Below are 12,512 nucleotides of genomic sequence, written 5' to 3' on the forward strand. Positions count from 1 at the left end.
AAGGGGGCACCTAGATCCAATGGACCCTGGAACCTCCATTATACAATACAGTGCAGGCTTCAGCCCTGCTGTCTGTCCCCTCTGGCTGCCATCTGCTCGTGCAGGCCGGGTTAAGGGTGTTTATCTGCAAGATTGGAGGCAACCAAGTGCCCAGTCCAAGCTGGAGATAGCACAATTGAAAACAAACAGGGCTCCCTGCCAAGTCAGATTACAGCAAATGACAGCGGCATATTTCCCCCTGAAGGCCAGGAGGAAGCCCATATTTTGTGTGTCTGTTGTGAGAGCTGTGAGGTGGGGAAAGGAAGGAGTAACTAACTTCCCCAAAGCTTTGCCTAGGAGCCTGGGAGACACTGGTGCATGTCTCCTTTCAGGACATCCTGTAGGCACTCACCTCCCCCTGGTTTATTTCTCCAAACTATTCACATTGGAGTTAATTACTTCCAATTAATGACAATGACAAGAACCACCACGGTTCCTAACAATTGCAACCACAGGAGATCTTTTAGCACAGTAGACTGGACCATCTCCACACACCCAAGAGAGTTCTTTCAGGAAAGATGGACCCGCCTTTATTTGGCACTGGCTCAGCCCCAAGCACTGGTTGCTCTAAGCTCCTCATATTTTAGTTACCTTCTTTACTTCCCCTGACTACAGTATATACAAGGGATTGTTCTCTCTTGTCTTATTGAGGAAGAATCTGGAGGTCAGAGAAGTAATTTGTACAGAGATATCAGAGGAAGAGATTTTTCCATCAGGCTTTATGTCCCTTGATCTAAGGGGTGAAGTTAATAAAGGAGATTTGGACAGAACTCAGGTATGAGTTTTCCAACAAACCAGCTACATTGTAGATGTTCTGACTCTGAATTTCAGTCTCTCATTTTTTCCCTTTCTCCTATCAGGGGGCATAAGGTCCATGGCTTTGATCTTCAGTAGCTAGAGATGCTGACATGAAGAGGTGATGTGTTTAATCATAAGTTAACTATTGTGAAAAGAACTAATCAACCATAGTAAACCAGAGGGAATACAAGGTTGTGGAGAGATTCAGGACTTTCCACACACATTTTTAACCAGAAGGTACAAGACTCAGATCTTTTTCTCTCTGCTGACAAAGCTCTGAATCAAGTAAGAACATTATTAAGGTACAAGCAGCAGTCTCCACCCAACACACAAGTTCAGGGCACAGAGGTCAGTGAAAAAAGCAATCTGAGAGGCTGGAGTTGTGGCTCAGTGGCAGAGTGCTTGCCTAGCACGTGGAGGCACTGGGTTCGATTCTCAGCACCATATACAAATAAATAAATAAAGTTATTATGTCCATCTACAACTAAAACATATTAAAAAAATAAAAATAAATAAAAAAAAATGTGAGCTTCCTAGGAGTAGGAGAGAAATTGGCAACAAGAGCAGGGCAGATTCTTAGTGGTAAGAAGCAACTGTCTGCCTAAGATGAAGATTTCTTAACTTGTTCTAATTCATACTCTTGGAAAATTTACATGTAATTTAAATTTCTGGGTGGATAAATAGTAGGTAGTATAATTCCTAATAGATTTTTCCCCTTTGCAAGCCTACTTGTTAACTTAAATCTCAGAAAAACGGCCTGTGAAGGAATCTGGAATGAAGAGCCTCACAGGTTATTTCATTCCCCAGGTTTCCCAGATCACCCCAGTAGGGAGCTGGGTTTGGAGATGGTTTATTGGCTTTCACTAACAACAGAATAGAGTTGTCAAGGGCTGTCCAGAGTAGAAGGAGTCCAGGCCACGTGATCAGGATGAAGAAAACAAAAATGGATCCTAGCGATACAATTACTTTGAAAAAGTCAGACCCTGGCAGAACAAATCTCTTCTATATATTTCCTATTAAAAGAAAAAGAGAAAAAGCAAAAGTGTTCCCCAAAATAAAAAATTAGAACGGAAGCTGTTACATCTTTGTGGCCTTGAAGGGATAATCTTTATTTTAACCAAAGGTCAACAGACAGCCAATCTGAGTCTGAAGGTAAAGATTCTGATCTAGATGGCACAGTATTTTTGTGAAAAGCACTCATTTTACAAAGAGCAAAAATCCAGTAGATCTTTTCTGAGAAGAAAGGGAGGAAAATGGGAGGGACGGTGCCTTTTGAGTTGGTCACCAGAATTCAGGTACAAGCAGGTGTCCGAGGAACATGTTGCACAGGTTTAGATCTCAATTGTTTTTGAGATGAACACAGAAAGCTAGGCAAAGCCAAGCGAAAAAGAAGCAACTGAACTTTTTCAGCCCTGGGGCCTTCCAACCTCCATTAAACGGGATGAACAGGTCTGCACCTTTGTGCTAAGTTTCAACAAAAAAGTCTCTACTCCACTCCTTTCTGGGATTTAAAAAAAAAAAAAATCAGATCAGCTTCGCAGACAAGCAGAGGCTGGATTAATGATTAGGAGAAACAAAAAGGATTGAATACCTGACCTGAAAGAACTATACTCTGCAACCAGAACGTCAAGGACATTGTCTCCTCTCCTCTCAAAAGAACTTTACCCAGGGCTAAGGTATTCGGCTTTTACTCAGATTCACCATTTAGTTCCCTTCCATGCCAGTGGTCTAAACACCAAAGAGAAAAAAATGGAGTTTCAGCTCACCTTTTCAAATGTTTGGGGCTCTCAAAATAGCAGTCGCCAGGCAGCTCCCACCCCTTGTGGCTGAACGGCGAAGCTTCTTGGGCTGCCTGAGCTCTGACCAGCCTCAACTTCAGTGTACAGGTGCCTGGAGGAAGGAGGAGGGCATTGGTTGGTCCAGAGCAGGAAATGTGTGACATCACAGGAGCCAGGACAGATAAAGCATTGCTGAGACCTTAGCATTGAGACATTCAGTAGGTCCCGCCCACCTATCATTTACCTGAATACCTGCAAGCAGGTAGGTGGCGTCTCTTAGAGGACAAATGAATCAGTTAGAGCAATTTGCCAGATGGAATTTACTTTCTTTCCTGAGCACAGCACGTGTCCAGCCCCATGTACAGATATGAACTTAGACGCCTGATTTTTTTTTCCCCAAGCCCTCTTCACTCCCCACAGCAGCCAACACAGAAGTTAAAAGGGAAGTTTAACCCATTAAGTCCCAAGTTTTCAACTCTGCAAACATAATAGTTATTTTGAAGTTATGATAAGTGGTATATTTGTGGTTCAATTTAAGTTTTTACGGGTGTTCCACACCTGGGATGCTGGGACAAAATTGGTTAAATACTGAAACGAGACAGTGATTTAAAAAAAGAAAGAGAAAGAATATGGACTCCTTAGAAATATCTGAGGTTGAGCCCCCAAAGCCTTTTGGAATGCCATCTATTTAAACCCTGAGTGATTCTCTGTTCCAATATCAAGACAAAGTGGAGGTGACATTTCAAATTCATTGCTTAAAAATCTAAATCTGATCATTGTCAGCAGTTCTAAAGTCATTTCCAAACACTTTTTCTCTAAGCCATGCCCCCCCCGCCTCACCTCAAGCACTTCAATTCCATTTTGGGGGGATCTGTAAATCTTCAGTCATTCCTATTTGGGCTTGCTGGGCAGTTAGAGTCACAGGGCGGTTACAGTTCACTGTAAGCCTGCAATTAGGAGCTTTTGAAATGATTCAGATTTGAATGATAGTGCAGTAATAAGGCGATGTTGTCTGCTGCTAGAGCCAGGAAGGAGGAGTCAGAGTTATTTCGGTCCCAAGCTGTGTGTGACCGTCGGCAAGTCACTGCTGCTTCAGCCTTTCCAACAGGAAAGGGAGGCTAATGCTTGACTCAGCTGGCACCTGAGCGGCAGCCAGGAAGAATCCCCGCTGTTAAGCCCTCTGGCATCTGAAGACGACTGTAAACAATTCCTATCATCCTATTGAATCATGGCCCATGTCTATGACCGCATCTAGCATCCCCGCACAATTTATTTACTCTCAGGAACGTGCTGCCTGGGGGGACCTGGGGACTCAACCTCCCTGGAGGATGGTCTGCTTGCCCAGAGAGATTTTGCCCCTCCTCCTGATCTTGGAAATGCTTTGCATCCACGTGTTTTAATAGTGTACTACCTAGAGGTTTGGGGGCGTTGGTTGGCATTTTACCTGGGGGAGGAGTGAAAGAAGAAGGAAACTTGGGAAGAGGTTAGGAAAAGGAGTCTTGATCCCATCCCTGGGTTTCCACCTCGGCTGCAGCCAGTCATTCAACAGCTGATAAAGCAGTGGAGGAGGGGTGCAGGAGGAAGAGAAATGCTGGGGAGGGCGCGGGGTGCATGGTGCACCCTAGGCTCTTCACCTGCAGGGAACTGGCTCCCCACCTCCCCAGACAGGTCTAAATTCCTTCTCCACCTGGGAGCTTGGTGCCTTTTGAGGGGAATTGGAAGCTGAAAAAACAGACAGGGGCTGGGGTTGTAACTTAGTGGTAGAGTGCTGGCCAAGCACTTGTGATGCACTAGGTTCCATCGCCAGCACCACATAAAAATAAATAAGTAAAACAAAGGTATTGTGTCCATCCACAAAAAAAAAAAAAAAAAAAATTAAACAACAACAACAAACCAAACAAGTTATTCATGCCTTTATCTATTAGAAACTAAGGTTAGTTGTGGCTGTGCCTTTAATATGCAAATAAAAACAACCAAGAAAAAGACTGAGGCAGAGAAATTGTTTTGCTTGCAGATCTTTTAAAAAGGGAAAAGTATCAGCCCACCAAAACAAAGACTTGATCTTTCCAGTGACCTAGAGTCCCTGGGAACAGAGGGAGGGATGGGCAAGCCTGTCCACCTGCTGAATCATCTAGAAGGACAGGCCTCCAGCAGCCAGTGTGGTATCCATTACACTGCGGCTTTTCAGAAGGTTGGGGTCTGACCTGGGAACTGGATATCAGGCTTAGGTTCACAGCACTGGCCGCAGGGAGCAGGGGAAGTGAATTTTCAGGAGGTGACAGTACATAAAACTTCACAAAAAGGACTCAATACTATGGGGTTTTATTTAATACTGTATACCAAACCCTAGCTGTCTGCATGTATGGTCTGAGGAAAGAAAGGAGGGGAAAAAAGAATGAAAATGGAGAATAAGCATTAAACTTGGAGTGGAGCTCCCAGGTAGTGTCTAAAGGAAGAGAAAACACTGGGCTGTTTCACACATTAGCCATCTAATAGAATAATCTCAGTAGTTATATTTCTAAGGTACTGGGGAAAAGGTGAAAATAATAATCATAAAAGCTAACATTGAGTAAGTGTTTGCCAAGTTCATTTTTGTTCCAAGCACTTTGCTCGGCTGACCATCTAAATCAGGTCCTAGTGCTACCTACGTTCCGTAGTTAGGGAAACCGAGGCCTGGATAAGCTGAGAATTTGCTTCTGGATGGCTTATGCAGCAAGAGGCAGAGCCAGAGCAGTTTAAAACCAGGTCCTTATTAACCGCTGGAAAGAAAGAGGGGAAGGTTCTGGTTGGATGCCCACTGGACAAGGTCTGGACCCTCCCTCCTTCAGCGTCTGACCTATCCATTGTTTGGAAAGAGATGTCTTGTAGAAGTAGGCCTGGGAGTGTCCTTTCTAGGAAGAAAGTCTGCAGTTGCAATGCAGTTACAACTAAATTAGTAATCTGCTTTATACATCGAGTGTGTCTGTATAGGACATATATGCATGTGTATACTTATATTTGAGAAACACCATTATCATTCCTGGGAGCATTATTGAAATCTTTTTTTCTTGGTACCAGGGATTAAACTCAAGGGGCGCTCAACCACTGAGCCACATCCCCTGCTCCTCCACCCCCAGCCCTCTTTTGTATTTTATTTAGAAACAGAGTCTCACTGAATTGCTTAGTGCCTCCCTGTTGCTGAGGCTGGCTTTGAACTCACGATCCTCCTGCCTAAACCTCCCAAGCCGCTGGGATTACAGACATGTGCCACTGTGCCTGCCGAAATCATCTTTTTTATGGCCTATCAAACCAACCCTAAGAAGTAAACCCAGTTTGAAGGATCACTAGAGAATGACCAGTTGTAACTCTCTATGACATCTTTTATGGCCATTTCTCTCTATAATTTTAGCAGCATCTTTAAAATTTGAAAATTTTGCCAGAACTGCCACAAGATCACTAGACTGCATCCAGTTGAATAATACAATACAATGTTAAGCTAAATTCCATTATCAACCTTACCAGGATGAATGGTTTAGCTCAGGGTTGGCAGACGGTAGACACACTGCTTCATTCCCTCCTCCCCTGCCGCTCTCATTGTCATTGCCAAGGTGCTCTGGATCTCAGAGGTTAGCTCTGAACTTTCCAGCCGCATTTCCAGGCGCAGTGGCAGTTGATATTGACCCCTAAGATCAAGCCATTTACTATCCCTAGTTTGACAGTAAGCGGGAGGGATAAACCAGAGGGAAGGCGTTGCTGTTGCTGGCGCCATGTTGCTGGTCCATGAGCAGGACCTTGGAGGATGTGGAGAAAGCAGAGACCACAAAGGACTGCAGGCAGAGTCGCAGTGTTCAAGTGGGGGGGCTGGAATGATCCAGGCTATGTGTGCTGGCAGAGCGTGTGCGTGGTGGGGAGGAAAGGAAGGTGAGAGGCCGCTGGGCCAAAAGGATCCACTGGGCACTGAACTTGTTCAGGTGAGATGGGACCAGATTATCAAGAGCCTTGACTGTGGAGTTTCTCAAGTCTTTATATTACTCTAGGCTGCTTTTCTCAGGAAGGAGGGAGAAGGAAGGAAGGAAAAGAAGGGTAGATGGATCTTAGGGTGGTTTCTTAAGAATGATGGTGTTTTCAGGGTTGCGCCAACGTCCATGAGTTTCCATTTCTGCTACCCCATGGTCTTCTCTGTCTTTGCTGCCTCTGTATCTTGGAAGCAGTGTACTTCAGAGAGGCAGGTGGGAAGCATTAGAAAGCTCTCTGAACTCAAGGTTGGGCCCGTCCTACTTAACCAGCCAGCTCTCTCGGGCTTTTGGATTAGTTTGAATGCCTTTATGCATCTTGACAGGGAAATGGAAGGGGAGGAGGAGGGCTGATTTCAAAGCTCTTTACTTCTAGATTCCCACAATGAGCATTGGCACCGTCAAGGATTCCTCCTGGCAATGAACCTACTGCTAAGACCCTACCTCGTGATTCGGGAGAATTATTTAGCCTCTGTATTGCTTCCTCCCCCGGCCCCAGCCTATTTATAGAGCTGTCTAAGATGACTGAACGCCACAACAAAAATGAACATATTTCGTCTGATTTTAATAGAAGTCATCTCTAGAAAAAGCCTCAGTTACATAATTTCTGGAGATATTCAGCATTATGAGATGAAATTGCTATATATACATTGCATCACATAGGCCTCAATTTTGAACCAGCTCAGCTCCAAATCTTTCATTGGCTAATTACAAGTGCTTAGCATGATGCACATGAGCACATCTCAGAAGGGCAATTATGGGAAATAATAGTAGTAATCATAAATATCAGCTGATGTGATAGCTGCCATCTGGTTGTGTGGCAATGGAACAGATTCCGTTTCTCTCACAAACTCACAGCGCATGTGTTGCCTGGTTTGCACATGCGCCCCTAGAGTACCTCTGGGTCCATAGCTTAGGAAGAGTCAATTGTCTGGTTCGTGTGCTCTTGTGGGGACAGGGAGTATCTTGGGAAAATGAGAATTCATTCATTTATTGGAGATGGCATACGTTTGTGAATGTTGACCTTGCAGATATGTGGTCAGCACACTGTTCTGTAATAGAGGGAAAAAAAAATGTCTTCTTCGTTGCTGTCTCTGTAATCATCATTAGACCTCTATTTTGTGACAGCTGTAAAAGTCTTTATGTCTGTATGATCTCCTTCCTGCTATAAACCAGGTGAAGTATTCTCAAGCAGCTTTTTTGGTGGTGGTGGTTGATATTTTGAAGCTTGTCGTGTCTTGTTTCATACATGACTACTTCAATTGAACCAATTCCACACATAAAGAAATAAAATGTCCCTTCTCTATTAACTTTGACCTAAGCCTAAGCCTCAGAACTTCCATATCCTTATAGATAACCCCTTAAACAAACATCCTTAATCTCCCCAACTATAAATTACCTTAATTCTTCTTGAGCTACCCATTCACAGACTTACCCCTTAGATCTTGTTACCCCCAAGTCTACCATCTCAAAAGCAAAGAAATATGAGAATGCACTTCTCTTCTGTGTCCTCTGTCTGACCCAGTTGAGTTTTTCATTCCCATACTCAAATTTTACCTTCTCCTCTGCATTGACTATGCTGTGTGGATCTTGGACCCATGGAGGCTACCAAGACCCCATCTTCCCTGCCATGTTCAGATCTCAATTCCTTGCCACATTCTCTCCTTCCTAAGGACTTGGCAAAACCATGTCACCATCCTTCTCTCATCCTAGAAGCATGGGGATCAGTGCCACCATATTTTTTAAATTTAATTTTTATTTTTTTAGTTGTCAATGGACTTAATTTTAATTATTTATATGCAGTACTGAGAGTTGAACCCAGTGCCTCACACAAGTTAGGCAAGTGCTCTACCACTGAGCCACAACCCCAGCCCGCCACCATATACTGATGCTATGCAGTGGCAGACACACTTGTCACTCCCCTTGGCAATCTACCCAGGTATATTCCTGGTCAGTCCCTCTTCCCTCTCTCTCAGTAGTCACTTACCCTCAGTCCTCTGCCTCGTCTCCATGCATGGCTCCTCAAGGTATGGGCCCTGGATGCCAATCAACCTCACCCACATGTCCTAATCCTTTCCATGCCCAGAATAGCAGCCCCCTTGGCCTAGGAACACCATGTTAGCTGAAGCACTCCCCTGTCCCCATTGCATTGTCCCCATTGCCACAGGGAAACTGTTTGCTAAGCATACTGCCTGCTCCACCCTTTGCTCACTCTGCCCCAAGAGTCTCTGACTGGTAACCGGGGAAAAGCAACTGGGCAAGCTTGGTTTTGCTCCTCCTCTTTCTGTCCAGGGAGTGCTCCTGAGTTTTCCCCTGTTGCTCCAGGGGCTGTGTCTTTCCTGTTGGGAAGCTGCCTTGCCAGAGCTGCTCAGTTGGGAGCCATCTAGCTCTACTTCCTCGTTCTATGCTGATTCTCCAATTTAGCCATTAGCATTTTGAAGGTGATATTTTGGCCTCTATAATCACCCTTCTAATTTTTCCTCAACCCAGATGGAAAAGAGGGGCAGTGTTCATTGGGGTTCCCCTGGGCTGCCTCTAAAACCTGATTGTGGCTCCCATAACAACCGGGCTGTCTCTTCTAGGCTCCTTCCCATGCAGCACCATGGTGACAGCGTTCATTTATCATTGCCTGGATAGTTATCATGCACTTTGCCTCTTACCTTACTGAATCTTGGCAGAAATCCCATGGACGGTGTTATTAACAGAAGAAGAAATTGACTCTTTGAGAGGTACTGTAACTTGTCCTACATGTCTGGCTGGTTCCAGGCAGACATGAGGCTCTCTCCCAGGCTGTTAGGAGTACAGTCTGTGCAACTCCTGCTCCATCTCAGAGCTCGACTCTGATGCGCTCTCCCCTGTGGAACCCTGCCTGACTTCCCTTCGCAGATATTGGTGCCTGTTCTGTGCTCCTGGCAAACTCCATTTGAGCAATTATTTGACTGCTTCTAGTTTTTTAAAGACTTTCTCCTCTCTAGACTGCAAAGTAAGGAGAATAACTTCTTCTGTCATTTTGGGCTTAGTTCAATACCTGGAAGGGACATTGGATGACTTTAACAAATTTCAGTTAAAAGGACTAGAGATGGAAGGCTGGGGATGTAGCTCCGTGGTAAAGTGCTTGCCTACCATGCAAGAGACCCTGGGTTTAATTCCAGTACCACAATAAATAAAAAAAGACAAACAAACAAATAATAAAGAACTAAAGATGAATACCAAAGAAAAAAATGAAGGAAATACACATTGTTACATTAAATCCTGAGTCTTTTCCCAGGAATCAAGACCTATATGTTTTGGGACGGGAGCTATCACATTTAATTCTCACAGTTACACACAATAATCCCAATATTATTCACACATTCACTCACTTAAACAACAAATGTATGAGTTGCCTCCAATATGCTAGTTGGTGTCAAGGATAAAAAGAATTTGACTTTAAGGAATTTATTTCATAGTCAAGAGATTTATAGACAAATGAAGTGCAAGGTGGAGATTACCATGACAGAGGAAGGTTGCAGATGCAGTTACAGGAGACAGGGGGCCAGCTTGCTTCTTCTAATTTCAAGACTCCAAATTGTTAAAAAGCACTTGCCTGAGATCACCCACCAAGTCAATGGCAGAGCTAACGTTTGAGCACAGGCTGCTATGTGGTAGATCCATCATCTTCCCAGGTCCCCAAACAGTCTTGCCTTGACCCTTAATCATGTAGGGCCACACAGAGAAGAAGGCTCATGAAAAGAAGGATCTCTATCTTCTTCTGGTTTTGAAAGTTCAATCACCCCAAAAGATCTAAACTTTTTAGGGTATCATGGTTCACAATAATGTTAGAGGCAGGTTCTCTGAGTAGGTACAAAGACCAGCTAGGTCATAAATTTGGTTTCTATTTTCATGTCCACAGTCAAGGTTGGCTGGCTTCTTGACAAGGCTTTGAAAAATTTCTGGGCTGTGCGGTGACAATAACAACTGAATACTAAGACGAATTAAAGTCCTTTAAGTAGAGTTGGCATCTCAGTAGACCTTTATTTAAAAGATGCACACTTGAAGCATTATAAGTTTAAGCATTATAAGTTTCACTTTTCATTCTACTTTTGTATGTTCAGTCTTCAGTAGAAAATAACAAATTGCTATATTTTTGTGTCAACCATCCACACACCCCCTGGGCTTTATGCTGTTTAGTAGAGGACTCTGTTCAGGTTTAAAAGCACAAGTCTTCAAACATTTTCCCAAGGGGGTTGAAAATTCATAAAGTGACTTAAGGACACATACACACAAGAAATGTTCCCAAGGAAAGTAGTGGAAAGGGTAAAAGCAAGATAGGAACCGCATTGCTGGACCACGTGGGGGTGAGACGTACAGGAGAAGCCAGCTTTCTTGGTGGGGAAGTGTTTTCCTTCCAGTGAACTTTCACTTCCATGCAAGAAAGGGCAGGGCCTCCAAGACAGAAAACACACCAGAGAGCCCATCTCCACGGTCCTCCTGAGTGGAAAAATCGAGGAAAGAGAGAATAATGAAAACCACTCACCAGTAGTAGGTAGACGGCCTCTCAGTCAGCTTCTGAGCAACAGGGTCTCTGCAAAGGGAAGCTCATTTGACTTTTCTCCAATCATGAGGCATGAAAACACTCCTTTTCTAATTTGGACAATTACACTGGATGGAGTGACCTCTCTTCTCAGCCCTTTTAGAGCTGAATTCTTCACTGCCAAGGAGAACCCCAATAAACAGGTGCTAATCCATGGTGAGGTGCTCAAGGCAAATAAGGTTAGGCCTCTTGGTAGCCATTAAGCCACAGCAAAATGGAGCAGTGGGTGTGGACTCAGGGAGGGCTTGTCCTTCTGTTTCTGATAACTCTGGGCCCAGAAGTAGCTATCTCCTCCCAGTATGGAAGCTGAACTTCCAGTCTAGAGCTTACATTATCACCAAGTAATGAATACTTTCTTTGCAACTGTCCTTAGTCCATTATAAGACTGTGGGGTATTATTATAATGTACCTTCTCTGGAGTCCCCCGTTATTGAGTAGCTCAACTAATGTTGACTTTCACTGCAGTCAAGGTACCACAGTATAGGTGAGAAAGCAGAAGCTAATTCCTTCTGGGATATCAGAATACCAGAGAAGCAGCTTGTATTTTGTATTAAAATCCATTCAGCTTGGTCCACTGATAGCATATGGAGGGTTAAGAGCTAGATGCAGTGTTATTAACCAGTACAGATAGTACAGGCCCCAGATCTCCAAGTTCCTTGTTTGTGATGTCTTAATTTGAGCCTTTGTCGGTATCAGTGCCAGCCATCATCCAGGGTGACCAGACTGGTTCTTCCGGCTGCAGCCTTCCCCCTAAGATAGCACAGTCCCCTCCTCAACCACTTTCTCTTAGTCTGCCTAGGAGGTGGACTGGAAGGACAACCCTGACGAGTCCCGCCCCAGTTGTACTCACGCCCCCAGATTGAGTGACTCTCACTAAGATGCCTCCCCAGGGTGACCAGTCCTTCTGAGTGATTAGACTGCACCTGAACATATACCGTTCCGTCGGTTCACCCACAACTCACAGCAGTTGTGAGTACACATGAGTGTGGCAGCAAGCAGGTGGGGTCCTTACTTTTCAGTACCATGTAGCCATGGGGTTTTGGCAGAGAGGACAGCAGTTATGCTAAGGACATCCCCTCCTCATCTCAGTTTCACACACCAATTCCTTGGAGCCCCAAGGTGGGTGAAGGTCTGGGAGGTTCCTGGTTTGCCTTCAACTCATCTCAAGGTAGCATCTTCTCTGGAATGAGGAACCAGGAACCACATACCAGGGTCACTGACAGGCCAGTTCCCACTGACAGTCATACGAAAGCCAGTCTCTCCCAGCTGGGTACCACTGTTTCTGCCTGTCTCTCACACCCGTGCCTACAAGTCCTCCCACTCTGTGGAATC

At 44.6% G+C, this 12,512-nt stretch overlaps 1 protein-coding gene across 3 annotated transcripts in view; it reads right to left on the reverse strand.

The window, feature by feature from the left end:
• Positions 1-12,512, reverse strand: part of Lnx1 (ligand of numb-protein X 1) — a 168,353-nt gene that overhangs the window by 110,643 nt on the left and 45,198 nt on the right. Inside the window, exons 3-4 of one of the 3 annotated variants that reach the window (XM_046461092.2) lie at positions 11,124-11,171; positions 2,604-2,727 (exon numbers count right to left, since the gene is read on the reverse strand). The gene's annotated coding sequence lies outside the window, so the exon portion shown is untranslated. Of the gene's footprint in view, positions 1-2,603; positions 2,783-11,123; positions 11,172-12,512 lie in introns of those variants that run through there. The other 2 variants (XM_046461173.2, XM_046461250.2) reach the window with 2 other exon arrangements.

Source organism: Marmota monax, unplaced genomic scaffold (assembly GCF_021218885.2).
Source record: "Marmota monax isolate L192 unplaced genomic scaffold, Marmota_monax_Labrador192_F-V1.1 WCK01_AAM20220418_F8-fsc00025, whole genome shotgun sequence".
Classification (NCBI taxonomy): Eukaryota; Metazoa; Chordata; class Mammalia; order Rodentia; family Sciuridae; genus Marmota; species Marmota monax.